At 40.1% G+C, this 13097-nt stretch overlaps 1 protein-coding gene and 3 pseudogenes across 7 annotated transcripts in view; all 4 read left to right on the top strand.

The window, feature by feature from the left end:
* Nucleotides 1-13097, top strand: part of APC (APC regulator of WNT signaling pathway) — a 145514-nt gene that overhangs the window by 15890 nt on the left and 116527 nt on the right. The gene's annotated exons all lie outside the window — the stretch shown is intronic.
* LOC141580633 (calcium-binding tyrosine phosphorylation-regulated protein-like) lies at nucleotides 3205-3759 on the top strand (annotated as a pseudogene).
* On the top strand, nucleotides 3790-4665 carry LOC101050265 (calcium-binding tyrosine phosphorylation-regulated protein-like; annotated as a pseudogene).
* LOC141580632 (uncharacterized) lies at nucleotides 4672-9853 on the top strand (annotated as a pseudogene).

Raw genomic sequence — 13097 nt, 5'->3', positions numbered from 1 at the left:
TCTCTTCCCTGCTATGTTAGATTTAAATAACTTTTTGTTTTAGATCTTCTCACTTGCCTTTAAAAAACAAGGGTAAAATGAGGTAGACAGAGAATTTTAGAACTGGAAGAGACCCTAAATATCATTAAGTCTCTCATGTGCCCTCCTATCCTACCATCTGATGTTTTAAATATGCGAAAACAGAGGCCCAGGGAAGATGGGTGACTTGGCTTGCCTAAAAATATGAGAGAACGTCTCTCTAGTAGCTTTTATATTCTCGGTGAAGTAGGTCTTCAGCAAAGAGTGGCATAGGTAAAAAATAGGTCTGTTACAGATTTCAGTAGACAAAATAAGACATGAAGAACTTAACTCAGAGTACAAGAAGACAAACTTTCCAGGAAACATAGTAGCCCTGCTAGGCAGTGTCGGATATCCTTTGATGTTTATAGTTGTGAATTTAAAGTGAAACCAGCTAGGCTTGTTACCTGATTTCCCCCCTTTCCTCTATAATAACCTGCTTTGGTTCAGACACGTGAAAGTGGAATGGATCAGTTCAACTAGAGTTGGAATTTTGCCAGGTAATAGAGGGAGGGAAGAGAAGAGTAAGGGGTTTGAGAGTTTGAAAGAGAGTGGCTCTTGTTGGGACTAAAGAGGATAGTAAAAATGAAAGTAACGGATGGTGAAAAATGATGAGAGCATGTTTTATTGGATTGAAGAATGCAGTAAGGTAAGAGAATGTTGAATTTGGAGATGGTGCAGTGAACTAGAGAGGCAGGAGATACATTTTAAAGACTGGAAATTTGGGGCTGAGTCCAGTGGCTCATGCCTGTAATCCCAGTTCTTTGGGAGGCCAAAGTGGGTGGATCACTTGAAGTCAAGAGTTTGAGATCAGCCTGGCCAACATGCTGAAACTCTGTCACTACTAAAAATACAAAAATTAGCCAGGCATGGTCGTGTGTGCCTGTAATCCCAGCTACTCAAGAGGCTGAGGTACAAGAATCGCTTGAACCAGGAGATACGGAGATTGTAGTGAGAAGAGATCGTGCCACTGCACTCCAGCCTTGGTGACAGTGAGACTCCGTCTCAAAAAATACAAATGAAATAAAGACTGGAAATTTGATTTTTGAGATTTTTGGTTAAGAATTTGGAGACAATGCAGTTACTGATGATGACAAGGTCCTGAGTGGATCATGGAAGTGGGCATTTGGAGGTGAAAAAGTTAAGGAGCTAAGAAACCAGAGTGTTAGGTGGGCAATTCACATAGACTTGGAAGTCACAGAGTGATGGTGGGGATAAGAGTGGACAAGAGTGCTGGAGGCAATAGAGGGTACATAGTTGGGTATCATGTCAGAAGATCTTGGTTATTTAAGGAAGGCGAAGAAATGGTTTGGAAGTGGTAATTGGATGCAAGGAGCATATCTTTTGCCTCCTTCTAGACCAGAGTTGTCCAATTTTTTGGCTTCCCTGGACCACATTGGCAAAAGAATTGTCTTGAGCCACACATAAAATACACTAACAATAGCCGATGAGCTTTAAAAAACATAGCAAAAAAAAAAAAAAAATCTCATAATGTTTTAAGAAAGTTAATGAATTTGTGTTGGGCTATGTTTAAAGCCGTCCTAGGCCATGTGACCCACAGGACAAATTTGCTCTAGACCTTTCAGTATCCTATCCATATCTCCTGGCCTAAAATACATAGGATGTGAGAGAAAAAAAGACCCCCCCATTGAGAAAACTGCACAGAAAGTGATGTCATCTGATTGCAACTAAGATAAACAGGTGAAGACGACATTCATTAAAGAGTTTGAGGTTAGAGGGGAGTTGGTTGGTTAGTTTATTGGTACATTCGTCTGTTGTATTTTAGTATAGTAGTACTAAAGTAATATAGTACTACTGTATTTCGTGAGTTACATAAATTTTGTTTGATTTTGTGAGTTACATAAAATTCATACTATTATGGTAAATATTTTAAACACTGTGTGTTTCAGAAAAACTCTAAACCCTTGTTTTTCCTCTGCGCTCACACCACTGCAATGATCATTAACATAGTAGAAGACATCTGTGTCTCATCTTGGGCAATTTACCAATTAAATGAATTTTAAAAAGATACACCTGTGACTAAAGACGTGGGGCTTTTTCCCCACACAACAACAGTGGATACCAGTTGGCTACCCTCCAATTCACTTCCCACACTGTCTATCCAGAAATACCGTCAGATTCTACAGGTTGAGAGCTCAGTCCCCAAGATCGCTCTCTAATTAGTAGAAGTCCTGGCCTCTGGAACTTTGGACTGACTGGCTTCAAGTTAGAGTTCCCTGGAGCATCTTACAGAACTCAGAGAAACACTTGGTTTTGTTTACTGGTTTATTATAAAGAATATTACAAAGGATGCAAATGAGGAGATGTGCAGAGTGAGGTATAGGGGCAGGGGCACGGAGCTTCCATGCCCTCCCTGAGTGTACCAATCTCCAGGAACCTTTATTTGTTCAGCTATATGGAAGCTGTCTAAACCCTGTCTTCTTGGCTTTTTATGGAGGCTTCATTGTATAGGTATGAATGACAACCATGTAGAAATGTGATTGGACAAAAAGTGCATGATCTAAGCCCAGCAAGTCCTGTTTATTCTGACTCTTCTTGGCTTCTCTGAGTATGATTTCTTCTTCTGTGATATGGAGACAGAACCCTCTCTGGAGTGAGGGTTGTTTGACCCAAAACCAGATTAGAGTCCTGCCTTGGGCAGGTGAAAGGAGGACAGGAGAAGGTTAGAGAGAGAGATTCTGTTCCTGAGGCTTGAGGTGCCCCAACATTATTTTTAAAAAGACTGTTACAAGCACTATGGGAGTTAAGAGCCAGTAATTGGCCGGGCGTAATGGCCTATGCCTGTAATCCCAGCCCTTTGGGAGGCTGAGGTGGACTCTCAGGAGTTTGAGACCAGCCTGGGCAACGTGGTGAGACCCTGCCTCTTTAAAAAATACAAAAATTGGCTGGGCATGGTGGCACACTCCTTGTGGTCCCAGCTACTCAGAAGGCTGAGATGGAAGGATTGCTTGAGCCTGTGAGATGGAGGTTGCAGTGAGCCAGAATTACACCACTGCACTCTAGCCTGCATGACAGAGTCAGACGCCATCTTAAAAAAAAAATCCGAGGAGCTGCCTGCAAGCGGGCAACGAGGAAGCTCTTAAGAACGCAGCCGGAAAGAAGTTGAGTTACAGACATCCTGCCAAAATGATTTCTTCAAAGTCCAGATTTGGCATACCCTATGACCTTAAGACTCTACTCGAAGGAATTAGCAGAGCCACTATCAAAAGCAACCCATCAAACATCAACCAGTTTGCAGCAGTTTATTTTAAATAACTTACTATGTATAGAGAAGGGAATACTTCTCTGGATATAAAGGATCTGGTTAAACAGTTTCATCAGATTAAAGTACAGAAGTGGTCAAAAGGATCAATACAACCAAAGAAAGTAGAATGTTTAAAAGAACCAGAAAAAACATCTGTAGAATCTAAAGTACCTACACGGATGGAAAAATCTACAGACACAGAGAAGGACAATGTAACCGAAACAGGATATAGTGACAAAACCACCCAGTTTCCATCAACTTATGCTGAGCTAGGCGCTGAGCAAACTGAAGCAGTTCATGATTCTTCTCCCAAAGCAGCTACCCGTAAGACTACTACCCCACCCTCCTCACTACCTCCAACAACTGTCTCACCAGAGTTTGTCTATGTCCCAGCTGACCCAGCTCAGCTTGCTGTTCAGATGTTAGGTAAAGTTTGATCTGTTCATTCTGATCAATCTGATGTTTTAATGGTGGATGTGGCAACCAGTATGCCTGTTGTTATCAAGGAGGTGCCGAGCTCAGAGGCTGCTGAAGATGTCATGGTGGCTGCTCCTCTTGTGTATTCTGGAAAGGTACTAGAAGTGCAGGTTGTGAGCCAAACATCTGTCCATGTAGATTTGGGTTCTCAACCTAAGGAAAATGAGGCTGAACTATCAACGGCTTCCTCAGTCCCCTTGCAGGATGAACAAGAACCTCCTGCTTATGATCAAGCTCCTGAGGTCCCTTTGCAGGCTGATACTGAGGTTATGTCAGCTGTTCATATATCATCTATCATGATGTGCCTGTGACTGGAGTTGTTTATGTCGGAACAACTGCCAGAACAAATAGTTATCCCTTTCACTGATCAAATTGCTTGTCTTAAAGAAAATGAGCAGTCACCACCAGTTAGTCCCAAACCTGTAGTAGAAAAGACAACCTCTGACATGTCTAAAAAATCTGTAGAATCTGTAAAACTTGCACAGTTGGAGGAGAATGAAAAATATCCCTCAGTACATATGGAGGCAGAAGCAACAGCTCTGCTCTCAGACACATCTTTGAAAGGTCAGCCTGAAGTACCTGTAGAACCCCTGGATGCAGAGGGCACTATCAAAATAGGCTCTGAAAAATCTCTGCACTTTGAAGTGGCCATCACTTCAATAGTCTCTGCAATACTGGGTAGGAGTAGTCCGGGGAAAACTCTGCACCCCAGGAGATGGAAGGCAAACCTGTGCTCTCTGGGGAAGCTGCAGAAGCAGTGCACTCAGGTACATCTGTAAAATCATCTAGTGGCCCCTTCCCTTCTGCTCCAGAAGGTCTTAACTGCTCCAGAAATTGAACCAGAAGGGGAAGCAACAGCTGAATAAGGTTTGATGAAGCCAGCAATGGCAGCAAGCGAACCAGAACAGCCATCACCATTTTCTAACATGTGGACCCTTTATTGTCTACCTGATAAGAACCAACAAAGTCACTCATCACCGCCACCTGCACCTGGACCTTTCCCCCAAGCAACCCTCTACATATCTAATCCTAAGGATCTGCAGTTTCTGCAGCATCCACCAACAGTCACTTCTCCAATTTATGTGATGGACAACACAAAGAAGATCAGTGCCCCACCTTTTATCTTAGGCTCAAATGTTCAGAAAGCACAGGAATGAGAAACTCTTCCTGGTCATGCTGTTGTTTCGCAGTCAGATGTCTTGAAGAGATATGCTACAGTGCAAGTGGCCATTGCTCTTCTTGCAGATGGGAAATTCCAAAATCATACTCTAAGTCCCCACAATGCTAATCCTCCAAGTGGACAAGATGTCCCCAAGCCATAAAGCCCTGTTTTTCTTTCTGTTGCTTTCCCAGTAGAAGACGTAGCTTAAAAAAGTTCAGGATCTAGTGACAAATGTGCTCTCTTTGGAAGTTACGGTAATGCTGGGGAGATAACTGTGGCTACTACTCACAAAGTTCGCAAAGCAGAACTGAAAACTGGTAGGTACACTTTCCTGCCGTAATACGTAGGTAGGAAAAAGAAAAAACTCATGTTTTAAGCATTTTGATTTATTGACGTGGAGATTTAGATAGCTAAAAACAATTTGAGATAATATGTAATAAGTTGGGATATACTCTAATTTCCTGGGGTTACTGTCTCTAATTTCCTAACCACCAGTTACTAATAAATGCACAGCAGATGCACTGTACCACATTGACTTGCACCAAGGATTTGGTGCCCAATACATGAAACGAATGAACTCAGTCGCCTTTGAATACCTAGTCCATTGTCTAACACAGTGGTAGATGCGAAAAGGGGATGGATTTTTATAACAGGACAATTTAGTTGACATGTTTAGGGAGGAGCTGGAAAAAACTGAAGAGCAAGGTTAGAGAGAAGTCTTGATTATGTAACAGAGCACTTAATCCACGTGGTAAGAGACAGTAGATGGACAGGTGAGGAGCAGAGTAAAGAGCTAAGTAACAGCTGAGATTAATTGTGGATGAGACTGCTTGATCACTCACAAGTCATTTTTAAGTTTTTCATTCATACTTAATGCCAAGCCCTATGCTAGCCCTCCTCCCCTGTGTAAAAAAAAAAAAAAAAAAAAAAAAGATCCAGGAACTGTGGATGAAAATATTGTATATATAATGTATTTCACACTGTGCTAAACCTGTTGTGGTGATACTTAGGTTTTCTTTTGCAGGAGGGGAAAACATGAAGAGAATAGTAGTTCAAAAATTTAAACATCTGTCATGGTCCCATAGGAATAATATGTTGACTGGAATGATGATGTCCCAACCCTGCCCACAGAAAACCATTTAATTCACATGCATATTAACTGCCATTACTACCATGTATAACACTGAATAATGCTATTTCTGGAGGAAAATGAATGTAAAGTTTGAAACTGGGATGTCGGGAACATTTCATCTCTTTTTGTTGCTCTGGAGTAAGAGTTTTCCTCCTTACCTTACCATTACTGCCCCTCCCCTACTGTTTGCCAAGCAATTAAAGTGGGAATTCCCTGCTTCTAAGCTACTGGGAGGGCTCTAATTCTGTGGGGGTCCAGGGTTTAATGATTAGAAATGAGAATAGAATTCAGATGAAAAAAAGAGCAGAGTATCAGGAAGTCAGAGGATAAGGAGCTATCTGGGGAATAGTCTGATCTTTTAATGACTTCCTTTCCCTAATCCTAAAGCAAGCACAAAAGACTTTTTGAGCTTTATGGTCTCTTATTATTAGTAAAGATGAAAAAATAAATAAGAAATGAACAGGCTACCCTATGCTTATTGTTTTTTCACATGTATTTTAAAGAGGATACATACTGTTCATCCGCTCAACAAATACTTAATTTCTGCTACATACCTAGGACGGTGCTTGTGTCGTTACGAAGAAGAAGAAAGAGCTTGTTATTCAGAAGCTCATAGTCTAATGGAGAGAAATAGATGTTAGTTGAGTTGGTACTGTGGGAGCCTGCAGAGAAAAGCACCTGGCTGCTTAGGATAGATAGAGACAGCTTCACAGAATCAGGCCTTGAGGTATGAGAGGTAGTTCATTCCTGTTCTGCACTATTTGGGTACCTACTTTGGACCAGACACAATACTAGAATACATTTGAGAATACAATTATGACATATTAAGAGTCTTGTCCTCAAACAGCTTATAGTGAGAAAGACCAATATATAGGTAATCCCAAGTGTGTGGTAAAGGAGATAGCTAGTAAGCACAGGGATCTATGGAAACATTGGGGTCGGAGTAGGGGCAGATCTAACTCTGGCAAGAGGACTTAGGGAAGGCTTTTGGGAGAGGTCATCTACATTGGGTCCTGTAAAATGGGTCCACATTACTAGTTGAAAAAGCAGAAGTAAGAACCTTCCAGTAGATGAAATGGCATAGTGAGTTGGTGGTGAGTGCACAGAAGTCCAAATAGTTGGAGTGCACCTAGAGTAGGTGAGTAACAGTAGGTTAGGATGGAGTAGTATGAAGGGCCAAGGTCATAAAGGACTTACAGATAGTGCTAATGAGCTTACATTTTTATTTTATAGCCATTTGGGTGCTTTGAAAGGTAGAAAATACTAATCTTAAAGAGTCTTTCTAGCAGCTAACACTGAATTACCGATTATTATTACATTGTATTGTCTTGTATTATATTGTATTTTGAGATGGAATCTCGCTCTGTCACCCCAGGCTGAGGTGCAGTGGCATGGTCTCGGCTCACTTCAACCTCTGCCTCCCAGATTCAAGCAAATTTCATGTCTCAGCCTCCAAACAGACATGTGCCACCACGCCCAGCTCATTTTTGTAGCTTTAGTAGAGATGGGGCCTTACTATGTTGTCCAGGCTGGGCTCAAACTCCTGACCTCAGGTGATCTGCCCACTTTGGCCCCCCAAAGTGCTGGGATTACAAGCATGAGCCACTGCATCTGGCCGGATTATTTTCAATAAGTATAATTTATAGCATTTTTTTTTTTGTTAAAGGTAGTCCAGGCAGTTGTTAAAGATTTAAACAGTAAGAGAGTACCACTTTGTTCTGTTCCCCAGAGGAAGCCACTGTTGTTTCTTGAGTATTGAAGCAGCTTATTCTTAATGCCAGAATAGTGTGAGAAAAAAACAGTTTTAAAAGGAGAAGGAGAGGCTGGGCGCAGTGGCTCACACCTGTAATCCCAACACTTTGGGAGGCTGAGGTAGGTGGATCCTTTGAGACTAGGAGCTTGAGACCAGCCTGGGCAACATGGTGAAACTGTGTCTCTACAAAAACATACCAAAACACAAAAACAACAAAGCTGGTGGTGCAGGCCTGTAGTCTCAGATACTCAGGAGGCTGAGTTGGGAGGATCACCCGAGCCCAGGAGGTTGAGTCTACAATGAGGTGTGATCATGCCATTGCATTCCAGCCTGGGCGACCGACTGAGACCCTATTTCAAAAAACCCAAAGCACCACATATCAAAACAATTTCTTGTCTATGGAATTCCCAAGTGTTTTATTGAGAAAATCTAAGTGTTTCAATTAAATAACAGATCTCTTCAGAAAAAGATGAGGAAAAAGCCCTTACCATAGTATATGAGGTACAGATTGGTTCAGGATGAGGATACTTATTAATACCCTGTCTCTGTTTGAAATGGAAGAGTTCCCTGACCCCCCTCGCAGTATGTACCGCAGGGGTGTGGCTTATCTGTTTGGGCCACTGTGCATACTCAGACACCTTACTGGAAGGGGAGCACGCAGACGGGCAGGTGCAGAAGCCAGGGCAAGTGTCCCTGGGCTCCAGCCCCACTGCAGAGTCCAGGGGTGGGAGCCTGCGACTCTCGAAGCCCAACTGGGTGTGTGTTACAGTGAGCTCCTTTAGCCTTGCAGATGGCTTAAGTGCTAACCAGCTCAGTGTTCTCCTGTTACCCAGGCCCTTGTCTGGCATTCAGGAAGATTCAGGTTGTACACGGACTTGAAGGATGAATGCATGGGTTTTGTTGAGTCATGGAGGTGGCTTTCAGCCAGATGGATGGAGAGCTGGAAGGAGATGGAATGGGAAGATGATCTTTCCCTGGAGTTTGGCTGTCCAGCAGCCGATTTCCTCTCTGGCTGTCCCCAGCGAAACTGGGGACATTCAAACATTCGTTCTCTTCGTTCTGCTGCACGATTTTGCCGTTCTTCTGCCCCTCTGTTCATCTCCTTGTGGAGCCGGGGGCTTGGGGTTTATATGCGTACAGGATAAGGGGGCATGGCAGGCCAAAAAGCAACTTTTGGGTGCAAAAACAGGAATGCCTGTTCCTATTTAGGGAGGCAGGTTTCCAGACTTGGAGGTGGGGCTTTTGCTGGAGAACTGCCCTCTTCCACTGAGTATTTCTCTGTCTTCTGTCTTTATCACATTGAGAGAGTATTTGAATGTGAAGTGAAATTTATTCCAATTCTTAAATCTTTTTTTTTTTTTTTTTATAAAAGGTATATGACACTTAAGATAATTCACCTGACCTTGGAGTACTTGGCAGAGAAAGTTTTAAAAAAAAAAGTAAATATGAAGTTTTAGTTTTAAAACATTAATTTATTTTTAAGAAGGGAATTACATTTATTAGATTGTCTTGATTTTCTTTTCTCTCTTCCCTGTGAGAACATAATATTAAATATGCATTATGAATGCCTTTATTAGGTGACTCATTCTCCTAATGCTTAAAATGAGTCTATAATATACATAATAGGTACTACTAGGTTGGTGCAAAAGTAATTGCCATCTTTGCCATTGAAACTAATGGTAAAGGCTGGCCTTGGTGGTTCACGCCTGTAATCCCAGCATTTTGGGAGGCCAAGGCTGGTGGATCACAAGGTCAGGAGTTCAAGACCAGCCTGGTCAAGATGGCGAAACCCCATCTCTACTGAAAATACAAAAATTAATTGGGTATGGTGGCGGGCACTTGTAATCCCAGCTACTCGGGAGGCTGAGGCAGATAATTGCCTGAACTTGGGAGATGGAGGTTCCAATGAGCCAAGATCGAGCCACTGCACTGCAGCCTGGACGACAGAGTGAGACTCTGTCTCAAAAAAAAAAAAAAAAAAGAAAGAAAAGAAAAGAAAAAAAGAAAGTAATGGTAAAAATGCAATTATCTTTTGCAACCTACTCTTAAAGGGTTAGGGTTAGAGGTTGACATAGTCCAGTAATGCTAGATGGATTTTTTTTTTTCATTTCACTTAATATTAAGTTGGGACTCTTGAGCATAAATAGCAAACTATCTTTGGACATTCAGAGTGAAATAATTTTATAGTCCATACTTTTTAAAAATTCATCATGTAGCAAGAGGAAGGAAAGACATTCAAAAAGGAAGAAAATGATACAACATTAGGCAATGCCATCTGCAATTATATATGGTATTTTAAAAGTTTATATTTTATCATTCAAGGTAGGAATTTGGGAATATTGGCATAAGAAGAAAAGTCTTGTTGACACAAGGATTTGGTTTAAAGTTCTAAATGCCATTACTGTGCCCTGTATTTATTCTTTCATAAATACCCAATTTTGTTTTTAACATCAGTATTGAGATTTTTCTCCTCAGTTATGATGTATTTCAAGGGCTGATTTGGGTGTTATAAACTGATTGATCAGGTAATCGGCATTTTAGGACACTTTAAATATTAAATGAATGATCATTTTAATCTTATTTTCTTGGGAAAAAGACTTTAAAAAAAATTATCCTATGTGCTACTCTTTCTTGATCCACCGTGCATAAACATTTGGTGCTGTTTCATGACCTTAAGTCTCTAAGCTCCTCAGCGCTAAAATGATATCTTTATGAATACAATTTGTATTGTAAAACTGTACTTTTGGGGGCAGTCTTGAAGCTCTTTTAGGTTTTAAGTAGAGATGAAAGTATTTAAACAATTGAACAAGACATACTTTTGAAAAAACAAACAGGCAAGCATAAAATCTTGTTTTAAACATTTAACTTAAAAAAATTAATCAGAATTTCCCCCTATAGGAAAGGATAGTTTAAAATGAGCGTGTGCAGCTGACAGCTTTGAATGTGGCCCAACACAAATTTATAAACTTTCCTAAAACATTATGAGATTTTTATGTGATTTTCTTTTTTTTTTAAGCTCATCAGCTGTTGATAGTGTTAGGTTTTTTTTTTGTTTGTGTGTTTGTTTTTGAGACAGTCTCGCTCTGTTGCTCAGGCTGGAGTGCCATGGTACAATCTCAGCTCACTGTAGCCTCCACTTCCTGGGTTCAAGCAATTCTCCTGCCTCTGCCTCCTGAGTAGCTGGGACTATAGATGTACACCACCATGCCTGCCTATTTTTTTGTGTGTTCTGGTAGAGTCAGAGTTTCACCATGTTGTCCAGGCTGCTCTTGAACTCCTGACCTCAAGTTATCTGCAGTCATCAGCCTCCCAAAGTGCTGGGAATACAGGCACGAGCCAGTGTTTGTGTATTTTATGTGTGGCCCAAGACAGTTCTTCTAGTGTTGCCCAGGGAAGCCAAAAGATTAGACATGCCTGGAAAACACTGCATGCCCTGAAATTGGAGTTTTAACAGATTAGAATATGTTAAGAATTTAGATTTTAAAAGTTCTTATGCACAGTTTTTCTAAATCTTTTGTTAATTGGGTAAAATGGTTGCCAGAGCTGAGTGTGTGTGTGTGTGCGTGCACACGCTTTTTTAAATCAACATCATAGAGTTTATAAAAGTTTTTTATAGAGTGTATAATTTAGAGGAGCTTTTTTTTCCCCCTGCAGTCATATTTACAGTTGAAAAAGCTTTTGGCCATTAAATTTAGCTACAAGTTAGTATTAGTGTACATATGATTTCTGATTATTTCTCTTCTTGAGTAGGAACTAGAAACTAATCCTGTAATATTTGTGTATCTGTTTTAATTACATATCCCTCTTTATTTGAACACTTATGTGTTTTCATTGCCTATATGGTGAATTCTGAGTTTTTTAACCTAACACACAAGATTGACATCTCTGCTCTGAAAAATTCCTAAACATCCTTGAAGTCTAATTCTGTTGCTACTTCTCTCTGAAATCTTTTTTTATTTACCTAGCTGGAAATGATCTAATCTCCCATCCTTTAACAATACATTCCCTTGTATTAAAACTTCTGCTGTAAATGTCTTAGTCCCCTTCTAGATTATAAATTGTCTTACTCATTATTACATTATCTACATTCATACATTGAACAAAAAGCACCAAGCACTGTTACAGATGCAAGGGAGACAGCAGTGCAGGAGAATCTTGGTTCTTGTCTTCATGGGATTTATATTCCACTTTGGAAAACAGTGATGCGAGAGACGGAAAATTAAATAAATACATAGGTAGAGCTTTTAAGATCTCAAATGCTTAGAATGTGAAACTCCATGATGTGGTAGAAAGTTTGCAGATAGCACCAATGTATTGATAAGGTGATCATGGAGGGTATGATCTTTGAAGATGAGACATTTATGCCAAGATCTGAATGATATGAAGGACTAGTCACTTGAAGATTTGGAAACAGAATTTTTGAGGCTAAAGGAAAGGTAGTTCTAAGGCATAAGAAAGAGAGAGGTATAAAAGGACAGGAGAAGTGATGAGAGTGGAATCTAGATTATGCAGAGCTGTAAACCAAGGTATGGAATTTAAAATTTATTCTAATTTCACTGGGAAGCCAATGAACAGTTTAAATTTTTAAGGATTTGTTTGATTCCATTGGGTCCATCCAGGAAAATCTCCCTATTTTAAGGTCAGCTAACTAATAAACTTAATTTTATCTGCCAAATTCCTTAGTGTTAGGTTAGAGTGAATATATGAAAATGCTTGTTAACATAATGTTTGCCACTGGTTTAGAAGCATATTTATCATGAAACTAATGAAGTTTAGTAAACCTAATTGTATGGCTCTTTCTAAGGCCCTTGCAGGAGCAGCCCTAGCAATCTTGAATTAATTTGTGTTTTTCTTAAGGACTCTCCCAGCCACTTGCCCCTTCATTATAGGCTCCTGGTCTCCACAAAATCTGAGTCTGCCTTTGCCTGCAGGTTAAGTGAGAAACAAATGTTAATTTCTCTCTCCTCTAATATTGTTACTTCAGTCTGGGTCCAACCTAGAAGTATTTAACTTAAAAAAAATAGAAATTACATATTTAGGGTTGTAGAAATTTTGTAAAATTTAGAAAAACTAAAATTCTTATAATTCCTAGGGAGGAAACATTGTATTTTATCTTTCTCTGGTTTTCTCTATGTACATATGCAATTTATTTTTTAAAAGCTGGTTTATATCGTATTAAATACATAATATTCTGCATTTTCACATATATGGATTATATAATTATGTAGCATATAATTATCTTCTACAATGT

The sequence above is a fragment of the Saimiri boliviensis genome, chromosome 1 (assembly GCF_048565385.1).
Source record: "Saimiri boliviensis isolate mSaiBol1 chromosome 1, mSaiBol1.pri, whole genome shotgun sequence".
Taxonomy (NCBI): Eukaryota; Metazoa; Chordata; class Mammalia; order Primates; family Cebidae; genus Saimiri; species Saimiri boliviensis.
Note: the sequence above shows the minus strand (reverse complement) of the source record. Positions and strands in the feature narration are given on the sequence as shown.